Source organism: Agelaius tricolor, unplaced genomic scaffold (assembly GCF_023055355.1).
Source record: "Agelaius tricolor isolate 1412-34295 unplaced genomic scaffold, bAgeTri1.0.p SCAF_2, whole genome shotgun sequence".
Classification (NCBI taxonomy): domain Eukaryota; kingdom Metazoa; phylum Chordata; class Aves; order Passeriformes; family Icteridae; genus Agelaius; species Agelaius tricolor.
In genome coordinates this window covers 68,152,665-68,164,737 of record NW_027269262.1, presented here as the reverse complement: position 1 = coordinate 68,164,737, position 12,073 = coordinate 68,152,665, and the positions used below count along the sequence as shown (strand labels likewise).

Genomic DNA, 12,073 nt, shown 5'->3' with positions numbered 1-12,073 from the left:
GTGGAAGTTCACTCTAATTTTTTTCATCACAAAATCTAAAATGATATGTTTATGAATTTTAAATCTACTCAAGTTATTCAACCCATTCAAACCATATATTTTGTACACAACATTTCTCTTGTTCATCTGGTAAATGCCAGAGCAAAATGCAGGGAAAGTTGGGAGATGGATCCATATATCCAACTTATGGAATTTTTAACAGCAGAAATTTCATTGATTACTGATTACTGCCAACTGCCTCTCCTGTATTTCTGCCAAGATATCAGAGACACATAGGAAAGCATCCACAGTGCTGTTCTGTTATATTAACTCTTAGATAATAGCAGGGGTGTGTGGGGAGCCTCTTGTCACCCCTCTAATGAACGCAGCAAGCATTGGAGGATGTTAAATACCATAACTCTTCTTCCTTTTTTACCTAAACTTCACATCTTTTAGCATTTTAGCAAGTCCAATGACTTGCTTCTAATTTTCCAGGTATCTGCTTGTGGTCAATGCATCTCTGTAGCTCCAGGGTGTATGCCTACCTGCAGATGAGGACCAAAATCCCAGGGCCTATGGTAAAACAACATTAAGGAAAACATTTGTCCATGGCCTGTATGTAGAAGATAAAAACAGTTCCATATAACTTGACTGGAGCTAAACTGGCTAGAAGACATACAAGCACACACATAAAGGAATTATAAAGAATGCAGTTTAGCATCAGCTTGGAAAAATTTTAAAACTCTGAGATCAAAGTGGAAGAGACTCATGAGAAAAAGCACTCTGAGTGTGGGTTGTTAGTGCGGTTCAGGAAAGGATCAAGATCATGCATGACTAGTTTGTTGAAATCCTTTGAAATTATTGCCACCACGGTAGACAAGGTGACACAGTGGGAGCTCTCATTTAGGGCTTCTCGGTAAAAGCTCTGCAACCACTTCAGGGGAGTCTTCCTAAACAAGGTATTTGTTTTAAAATTGAAGACAGAGGAGAAGTTGAACACTAGGAAAAAAAAATGCTTGTAGCTGTCGTGTTAGTAACTCTGTGTTTTGTCCTGAGATTTACCAGACACTTTTTCCTGCCAGTGATTAAGGCCATGGTCTGAACTGGCTGCACCCCAAGTGGGCAATGAGCAGCCTGGCACCACACACTACCTCAGAGCATCAAAGGCACCAGGGAACAAAGAGCTGCTGTCCCTTTTACCATCTGGAGGGTGACTGACTGCAGATTCACCTCTGCAGACTGATGGTAAGTTGTTTTAGAGGGGACACATCTCTCTGCACTGCATATAAAGGGCAGGGTGAAGGTAGCACGAGTTGTTGGGCAGGCTTTGGAAGGAGACTGGAGCCATTCCAGGCCAGACACAGCCTGCTCCAGCCCACCCATGGGCAGGGCACAGCTGAACCCCTCTGCCTAGTGGGAGGTGCATCTGGATCAACTTATTTAAGAAAGATCAGTAAAACACTGAGAGAAAAGGATCAGGGACATGAGAACATATGAGGGTCTTCATAGCAGAGCTGGCCATTCCTACAGAGGGGCTGTAAACCATGGAGGACTTGCACCAGAGAGGAGGAAACAAGCATCAAAGAAGGAGCAGAAGCAAAGCAAGGAACAAAGAACATCAGGAGACAGTTCTATTCCCTGACCCCAACCCCCTGCCCCACGTACACCAAAGAGAAAGAGCATAATCTGTGGCAGCAACCAGGTGAGGAGGGGCCTGCAGTGAAGGTGAGCTGGGGAAGGGGGGAGGAAAGATGTCTTCCTTAAGGGCTAAATATTTGTCTTCTTCATTTCCAATACCTAAATCTGTAATTAAATGCTTTACATTGAACTAAATTCCCCAGAGTTGAGTCTGCTTTGCTTGTGACAGTAATTGATGCATAATTTCCCTGGTTTTATTTTGCCCCATGGGTTTTCTCACTCTTCCTGTTCTTCCCTGTCCTGCTTGTGGTGGAGCAGTAGTGGCAGCAGCCCCACTGACTGCCAGACAGGACAACACACTGGTCACTCAGCCTCAAATACCTAAAACTTTGGTTATCTAGTCAGCTAGGCTGCTAGAGAGAGATCATCTCATTTAAGGCAATGATCAAGGAAATGCCTACACATTTTAAGAAGGTTCTAATTTAGAGTTCTTTCCTTTCCAAAACAGTGGCTTGATACAACATGATTTATGAAAGCATAGGTTTAATAATCTGCTGCCCAATAATGAGAACTATCCTCTTGTAGCAGGGAGATCAGTCCCTCAAAATTTTATATATTTATTTTAATATTTAATAAATCAAGCTTAGTCCTGAAATGTGTCCAAGCCTGTGGCAGTCTGGAGTAAGCAGAAAAACAAACCTAGAAGTGCATGTTAAAATTGAATGCAATGGTAAAATCTTCTTGCCAAAGTATGCATGGATTTGTAGATTATCCTCTTCAACAGGCATGAATCCCATTTTAGATACCTGCATACTTTATACATGAGGACACATAACTCCACCTCCGAGAAAGAGTGCATGTCCTTGCTTATGGAAATTGAGGAATGGGGGTCATCTTAAGAAATAGAACTCTTAAATTCTGTACTTTGTTGTCAGTATCTTCAAGTAAGCCACTGCCTAAATTTGCATTATATTTGATATAATCAATGGAGTCTCTAGAGAAAATCAGCTGAACAATGAATGCACATCTACTGAGGGTGAAGTGAATAGTTTTTCGTACTCTTTATTGTATTGACCAGATACTCATTGATTATAAAGGGAGAATAAGCTTGATTCAGGTGTCAAACAGAGGCAGCATGTACCATTTAAGCTATCCTGAGAGATGTTCACTTCTCCACAGAGGCAGTAGAGACAGTATTTATGGGACTCACACTCATGCCTATGCTCTTTAGGAGCAGCAACTAAACAGCGACAAGTGACAGGAAACTATTCTACTATACCAATATACAGTAGATACATACATTTGGGGGTCTTAACTGAACTCTTGACTGACATGGAAAGAAAAGATTTTATCTTACTCGATCCTATGATTAAATCAAATGGATGTGGGGGAAAAGGCTGCATAATCATGCAATCTGTAGAAACGTGATATGCCAGCTGAGTGATTTGGGAGGTGAATTTCCAATTGAGTCTGTCCTGGCAAATCTGCGTTAGGTCAGAAAAATGGAGTCACTTGCTTTTGAAAATTTGGCCGGTATCTTTTATATTATTTAAGAATTTGTTTCTTGTTCAGCTATTTTTAATTTAACTGTTATTTTAACTTGAATATGTGCAATGAAAAGCAAGAAGCAGGTATATAGCATATTAAGCAAAGGCTGAAAATGTTTGTACTGCATTTTGAGGGAGAGCTGGAAGGGAGATAACAACTGAATATTCCATCAATATTTGAAAAGCTATTGTGCTGTGCATACAGTTTCCAAGATAGCAACGAGATAAATATGCAAGAAAAGCTGTTTGCACTTGTGATATGAAGCAGTGTTACTATAGATCCCAACCTGAGAACATCTGAAGAGCAGCCCCAGGGGAATGCTGCAGGCAGCTAGCTGATGCAAGACTGTCAAAATTCAAGGACTTCCAGGACATTTTCTTAAATGAAAAAGAGACTCAAACTTGCAAATTTACTTCTTTGAAGCACTTCCGTTTCATCTGTGGTGATTACTAGGATGTTTTGCTTTGCCTAAAGATTTCTCTGAACTTAAAATAGCACAGACTAAATTCTTCCTCTCCTGTTTAGACTTGAAGTTCTTAGATGTCCTTACAGTAAACAGACAAGTATTTGGGAGGATATGAAGAAAATAAATCCTTTTTCATATATTAGTTTTAAAGGCTATGCTGGTTCAAAATTTAAAATAATTACTACTTTTTCTGGTGGTAATTTGTCTAGAAAGAGTGAAAGAAAATGTTATTAGAATATTTTCAACTATATTTTTGAGTCACTCTAAGTAGGTCTTTTAAAACAGCTTAGATTGCTCACTGTGCAACAAGAAAAACAAAATTCATAGCACAGACAAGTGTGAATCTGGGTCATGTTTGTTCAGCTATGCCTCTCATGTCTGAAGTCAAAACCCTATTTCCATACTGAATATAAAGAAGGTAGTTGTTATCTCAAGACTGTTTTTCACTTAGTATTTGACACAGACTGAATGGCCAGATTAATTCTCACTACTAAAATCCCATCACATGATTTACACTAGCAGGCACTTGCTGTAAAGTTATATCAGGGAGCTGACCAGGATGCAAAGACACAGCACCAAAAATTAAACTACACAGCTCAAGAAATGTGGAATCCCTGTTTGCATAGTATTTTTTTATAATATTCTTTATAATAACTTTCTTTTGGATGGGCTGTGTAGGATATCTGGTAAGTCTCTCCACCTTGTCAGAATCTTTTTCCCTCTTGATATCTCCTTTTCAACTGTCAGAACATGAGCTCTTAGTTGATTCTTTTCCCTTGTCTTACCTGCTAATAGGCATTTTTCTGACTTACCTCAATAGCAGTCATCCTTACCAAAGAAATAATGGGAAAAAAATATTTCCCAGTTTCATACAGTTATAACTGTTCATTTGCAGTAGCAGGCAGATCAGTGGAAACAAGATAGAAGACCTCAGCTCATCTCAGTAAATATTATTTCTTTTGAAAGTATTTGTTATATTAGTTCAGGAACTTTTTCTATTTCTTTTCACCATTTTACTTTCTTAAAGATTTCTGACTCTTTTTCTTATATCTTGATTGAATTGACATTTAAGAAGTGCTATTTTTAAACACAGTAATCTACCTAAACAAATACAAAAATTTATGCTCTCTAATGACAGTTTGTTGTCTTCTTTGAATAAGTTTACTAAATGCATTCAAAATATTCAGAATTCAGGCAAGAAACATTATCCTGTTATTATGTGAGCAATCTTATATTAATCCATATTTTACTACTTTTAAGCATATGCACTTACCCAGACATAAAATATTCAATATTCTGATAAGCTGGTACTTGTAAAAAATATAGTAGGTTTAACATCTTGTCCTAGATTTTAAGAAATGGGTTTTTTGTGTATTTAACTTTGCATATACAAATAATTGAGCTGAATTTCTGCATGCATAATTCATAACAGGTGCAAATACTCTTTGGGTGATTAGATAAGAGCTAATATTTGTGCTCACAATCACTTTAGGCACAGGAATTCAGGTCAGTGATTTGTGAGCACAAGATTACTCAAACTGCAAAGGCAGGTAGACAAATGTAAATCAGACCTTGATTTTGCTGACTGATAGAGCATAGATTTGTTACTGCAAGGTACTGAAAACTTGTAAGAAATTTTGAGAATTCATTATTTGTCTTTTGATCATAAGAAGAGGAGAGTGATCGGCACCTTGCAGATATGACATCCCCAAAACACTCTTTATGAATGAAGAAACTCACTTTCAGGATACCATTCAGAAAGTATATGTTTAACTTAAAGGGCAAGTGAAGCGTCAATGGATGTGTTTATGTGCTTTAAATTAACTACATATTATCTAATTTGGTAAATAATGAAAATTTTTAAGAGGTTTGTAAAGGGTTAACAAAAAATTAATATCAAAAAGGCACAGGACATTCAGGAGAAGTAAAAGAAATTTAGCATCACAGATTTGCTAGAGAGCATTAGAGCTTTGCATGGACGTTTTAATTCAAATGTAAAGTGGTATTGGGTAACTATATCTTAATCCCCCTTTAGCAAGTGAAGGAAGATCATTTTACTTCTGCTTGATGGAAGTCACAGAATGTTTTAATATGCTTTATTTTTGTTTTATCTTTTCTGAGTAAAAACAATAGAATATATTTAGGATGAAATGGCTATTTGTATGTAAATGGCAGTTCATTGACTGCAAAATATTTCTTATGAAACCTTTCAGGCTCTGTCTGACAGGAGGCTCAGCTGAACACACCAGCCCTATCATACAGAGGTGATGAACTGAGGCTGAAGGTTCCAGGATTTACAGTTCAAACTGAAGATCAGCTCCCAAGCTCTGCAAAAAATGAGAAGCAGAAACCCTGGTTGAAGTCAGCATTGTCAGAGTTTTATAAACCCTGCTGCAGAGCTCCAACTGGGCTGCACTCCAAGAGCATTTATTTGGATAACAACCAAAATAAAATAAAAATGAAACTCTCCCTGTAACCTGTTCTTTTCCTCACTATTCTTGCAGACTTATTTTAAAAGACCTCCTAGAGAAGGGCTATTTGCTCAGAAAAACAAAACCTAGAGACTGGTACTAATAAAATATTTTTTGAGTTTTTTGGTCTGTTTCTTTTCTGGACTGAGTTCTGTATATCTCAGTTATCTCTACAATAGCCAATTATATATCTCTGTATATGCTTAAAAATATTGTATATACACTTTAGTTGTATCTGTACTAGAGGGAGATTAATACAAGGACTGATAACATAGGAGAAATTTTAAGTGTGATCAGGATAGCATTATTTCTATTCACCAACCTGCCACAGAACATGAAAAGAAAATTCCTTAATGATTAATAACCTTTATTATGCAGGGTATACCATAAAACCAAACTGGGATAAAATGTGTAGATTGAGATCTTAATTAAAATTAATTTAAAATATTGTATATGATTATTTTGGAAAGATGTTTAATTAGAAGACCATGGTAATGTCCCTCATAGTAATGCTGTGTTCTCACACATGAACCCAGTGTTTTCTAGAGAATGTAAATGAAGGTTCCACCAAGTGAGAGAGGACTGACATCTGTGCTCTGACTCTACACAGATGTCAGGCACTCAGTGTGCTTCTTTGGACCAGAGCACAGACTGCAGCCCTGTAAGATTGTATTCCTTCTTCATAGGAACCTGGTCAGAGATTCCCAATGTTAGTATGTGATTGGGCAATATAATAGAGTTTACACTCATGCTGCTAGGCTGGATTCTTCATAACTAATGAGCATATAACAGTTTGCCTGGCAGTACTAACTTTTTTTTTTTTCCCTGATGTTATTCTCTGGCATAAGTCTAAGAAAAGAGGGAATCTACTACTGATGTAAATAAAAAAGTAAAACTCATATTACCAAATTGCACAGTCCATTCTGAACTTCAGTGGTTCTGAAAGAATATAGACAGCTTTTCTTGTTCCTCTGCCTCCTCTCTTCTAGGAGGCAGAGAAACAAGTAAAGCTCTGGACCGCGTACCATGAGGTTGTACTGACACCTGCATCTCCCTGATAAACCTCAGAAAATCTGGGCTTCTGTTCAAAGATGAAGGCACCACAGAATCTCTTTAAAATATATAATAGAAGGAAGTTAAACCCTTCATTTTTAATACAGTCCAGCTAGAAAGTTTCAGTGTTACAATACTGTGTCCAACATACTAAAATACATTTTTTTTTTAACTGGAGACCTGTGGAGGTCCTTGGTTCTAATCAATCTCTTTTCATCTACTTATATATCATGACCAGCTGCAAGAAACCCTTTTGCAATGAAACTGAAGCCATTTTCTTTCTAAAACAGCAATATGTGAAACAGATTTTAATTGTTTCTAAAAACTGTATATTTGAAGATGTCCTGTCTTGGGAACACTGATGATTACAGATTAGATATCCTATCTCAAAGAAATGAACTGGAATGCTTTGCTAAATTTAAATTATGCTTTGCAAACTGCATAAAATAGAAAGAAACAGTGTGATTTTTGTCTAGCTTTATAAGGCAAAGGGTTCTTATGAGTTCTGTATTAGTGCCTTGACTTCATCAAGATGAAGATTAAAATGTAATCTCACCTCACAATATCCTTTTAGGGCATTCTTACACAGCTTGAGTTGAACAAAGTGAATTTTAATTCCTTAATTCAGCTGCTGAGGAGCTCACCACAACAGAGGAAAATTCTCAGCTGATGCATGTAGGGAAGACTTGCCACACACAAGCCACTCAAAATTCAAAGACAGAGGAAGGTCAAAAAAAATAAAACTGAAGTCAACCCTTTGTGGTAATCCTGGTATAGTAAGTATTCACTGCTTTCAAACATTAATTGGGAAGTCCTGGAACTTTTGAGTTTAATTCCTCTGCAATGCAGGGTAGAGATGATGTACATAAAGAAGGAAAACTTCCCTCAAACCACAAAATCATACAATGTGATTAATGAAATATATGTAGGTTACAAAAATTAATTTGATGGGTCTTAATAATGAAATAGACCATGAGGAATCCATGATTACTGCTGAGGGTTTTTTTTAATGGGATTTTGTCATTCTGAACTTTATTATAGTTCATTGTAGTCATTTAACCTATATATTATTAGTACCCATAGCAGGGAAATGTAACACAGTGATTCATCTATAAAGACTATAGTAAAGCAGGTAAAAAAACCCAAAAACATACCTAATGGACACTGACAGATAATACAAACTACAGAAGAAAAGATGCTTGATCTAAACCATCATCATTAAAGAATATACTTTTTATTATATTATAGTATTTATTGTGTGCCTATGCAATTCTTCCTGAAAGAAACCTCGATGAGATGAATATATTTTCTCTTGAAATTATGTTTTCCCTTCAAAGTTTTACTTCTGTTGTATCTGGACTTTCTAATGACAAAAAATGATTGATTGATACCAAAACATGAATTTCATCTTAGTGTAATTTCTAATGTGCCTTAGATACATCTAGAATTCTTGGTTGAACCACCACATATTTTAACTTCTCAAAAAACTGGCAAGTTTCTTTTTTTCTGCCTTCAGAATGGCAAAGGCTTGGCTTTTGCTGACCTGACACTTTACAACTATGAGTTCCTCTATTTGCTTTTTTTTCTGTAAGCTGCCTGAATAATTTGGAACCAGTCACTTCAGGTTTTTATGCCTTGGTCTCCCTACTTTTTTTTTTAATGGATTTGATATTGACCTATTTTTATATAAAGTCCTATTTCTTTTTGCTGTTTTCAGCAATTGAATTTTCTATTATCACCAAAGCAGTGAGAAAATCTGCCGGTGAAGTTAGACACCTATTTTTTTCCTTACTTGTGTTGCCTTCTGGTGAATTCAGTGGTAAAGCACCAACTGGCAAATAAGTGCAGAACATTTTAGCCAGCATGTGGTGTGTCAGATGCTGAAATGTGATGCTATGTGGCAGTATTTTATCACTAAACAGCATTGTCACACAGCATACACAGTTGCCTGAATTAAAGTAGGCCCAGAGAGCCTCAGCTAACAAGAGCAATACATTTGACTTGATTTTTACAGCTCATCAGAAAGGCAAATTATTTTAATCATGACTATATCTGTTGTTGCTTTTAGGTGAAACATTGCATTTTCATTTGTTCATTCAGCTTTGATTTTATTGAAGACACTGGAAATTTTATCATAACCTTGATGGATTTTTAATTAATCTTAAAATCACTTATATGTTAGAAATTAAAGTCTTGTTTCAACAGCTCTTAATTTTATGACTAACTCATATCTGTAAAAGGAAGCCTATTAATGCCAATGTTGTTATTCCATGTATATGATCTCCTGATAACATTATTAAAGTGTCTAAAACAAGTAAAAATTAATACTCACTGTTTTCTATCAGGGTTAGAGATCTCAATAGAAGGTCTTTTAGGGTAATCACCTTGTCTTTGTGTTTAAATAAATTTCAAAATCTGTCCCTGTCAGTAGCAGTAAGACTTAAACCAGTAGAATTCGGTATCCCAGCCCTGTTATTTATTTTATAAGTCTCATATAAGTACGTGATTCTTTTGTTTATGTAGCTGTTTTCAGAAATTAAGATGTTATTTTATTTGTGCGTATGGAACAGCCTTGGAATTCAATGTGATGACCCTTTACAAAAGCCTGGAGAAGGCTCCTGCCTGCACTCTCCTCTGTAAGGATGTCAGAGTGTGAATTAAATGTTCCAATTTTTTTAATAGCTGTAAAAGGCTGAATGGAAGTAGACTTTGTACTGGTTTTATGACTAATGTGGGAAACTAGCCAAAGAGAGCTCTGAAAGGTTAGAATGACTTTGATAGTGTTGGTGCCTGATCATTGCATAGAATATTAATGTGACAGACAGGCGCTTTGTAAAGTCCTATTTTAAATGAGGTAGTGACTTACCAGAAAGAAAAGGTATTTCAGAGTTCAAGTCTGAGTAATTTCACTGTTTATAATTCCTTGCCATTAGCTTCCAAAGACAATGATTATTTTCTATTCTAATATTTTGCATGCAGTAACTTTATAGCTATTTTACAATATATGTTACCAATGTGCATAAGAATTAGACTGCCATTGAACTAATTTTGATTTAATTTGACATGTCAGAAGCCTTGACTCAACATGTGTTCCTCCATGACCATTTAACCACTGTCAGTAGAATCCAAAAGCCAATTTTATACCTTCCCTAAAACCTTGCCTATGAAACAGAACTCAGACACTGACACAATTATTTCATTCTGGTTTTAGTGACAAATTAAAACTGACAAAGAGGAAAGAAAATTAACAAACTTTGAAAAGGAAGCATGTACAGTTTAATGGATTAATCTCTAAATTCACCTGCCATCTTTCTGTTTCTCTAATAATCCTCAAAAAAAGAACTAATGAAGTACAATGAACACAGGAGATTTCACAATGGCATATTTAAAAATCTACCAGTTTCCCCAATATTAGCTCATTTGAAAGGTATAGTTTAGCCCCAAGTTTTTTTTTTTCTACAAAGACTCATAGCAGTAAGGGTTTTTAAAAGTTAATTATGTGAGAAATTATGGATCTTATAAAATAAAGTCATGGGTTATTGGAATAGGATCCCAATATTACTGGGTGGAACGTGCCTGGGCTCTTCTGGCCCTTGCTGCTTGACCAGAGGTGGCAACTGTGGTGTTTCACCTCAGAGACACCCCTGGCTGGCTGGATGTTGCAGCTGGCACTTGGAACAAGTCCAGGCAAGCAGGAATTCAGTTTTTACCTCTAATGGAAAGGCTTTAGGCGAGGTGAAGAGGAAAAGGAGACAGATTCTGCCGGAGGGTTAATCCAGAGTTTTATTCCATGGTCAGAGATCTCCAAATCTTGGTAACAGCTCCAACAGAATCCAAACCCCATGGTCCCCGTGTCTTTTCAAGCCCAGGGAAAGGGGAGGGGAAGGGGTAGGTGAGCCACCAACCAGGTGGGAGGGGAGCAGTCTCAGGGGACAATGACACCTGGACTGGCCAATGACCCCAGGGCTGAGGGGCATCTTCTGAACTTGACCAACCAGACCACGCCCTTGCTGGGATGTTAAGATTGACGGACAGCACTTAGCAAGGGGGCAAGGGGGAGGGGAAGGGGGAGGTTGGCACACCTGGGGGACTGGGAAAGGTGAAACAGGATATTGCTTCACACCACAACAATGGGTCTTTATCACAAGCTATAGGTTTCATTTCATAATGTGAGAAAAAATAATTTGTTTAGCTATCATTTATCCTGTTTTTAAGTTTGGTAGACTTAAAAAAACCCTGCATGGTGTGGCTGTAAATATAGTTAATTTCAATATTTGCATAAACATTCTTATCAATAAAATTGTGTGGCTTACAATTTCACCATACCTCCCTGCTTTTTTGGGGGCAGTTTCCAACTCCAGATCAAATTCTTGTTTCAGTGGCCACAGGTGCACATTTCTCTCTTACATGTTTGTCTTGCTTGCTCCTTTAATTTATAGAAAGTGTCCCATACTCCAGCAAAACACTTGGTTTTGACTACCTATTCATTTTGGCATTTTGCTCCTCTGTTTGTCTTTTATCTCAGTTTTTTACTTTAATCATACTCTAGTGGTTCCTGCCTTAAAGACAATTACCTTTACTTAAGAATCCTTTACATAAGGATCTAACTTTTTTTTTCTTGAGAAAATGAGCAGTGATTAGCAAAGTGAATTCCAGGGTTCCTCATTTTCTAATTTGCATCTGAAAGTGGATACACTTATCATTCCATCAAAATTCCAGTTCTCTGGACTCAAAAGCAGCATCATGCTTGGCTGTACAGTGCTCATGGACTCCATATTTTTTTCCTGACATTCTCTTAATACTGCTTTTTAAAAATTGCTTAATTACCTTCTGCAAAATACGGCACCCTTCTCTATAGACAGACTAATGTAGATTACAGTTATATTATTGGCTTTTTAAAAAGGTTCAGGAAAAACAA

At 36.8% G+C, this 12,073-nt stretch overlaps 1 long non-coding RNA gene across 1 annotated transcript; it reads left to right on the top strand.

Moving 5' to 3' along the window:
• The first annotated feature begins 4,183 nt into the window (after window positions 1-4,183).
• LOC139600834 (uncharacterized) lies at window positions 4,184-6,223 on the top strand. Its single transcript, XR_011682682.1, has 2 exons — window positions 4,184-4,317; window positions 5,845-6,223. It is a non-coding gene; the product is annotated as an uncharacterized lncRNA (long non-coding RNA).
• Window positions 6,224-12,073: the final 5,850 nt, after the last annotated feature.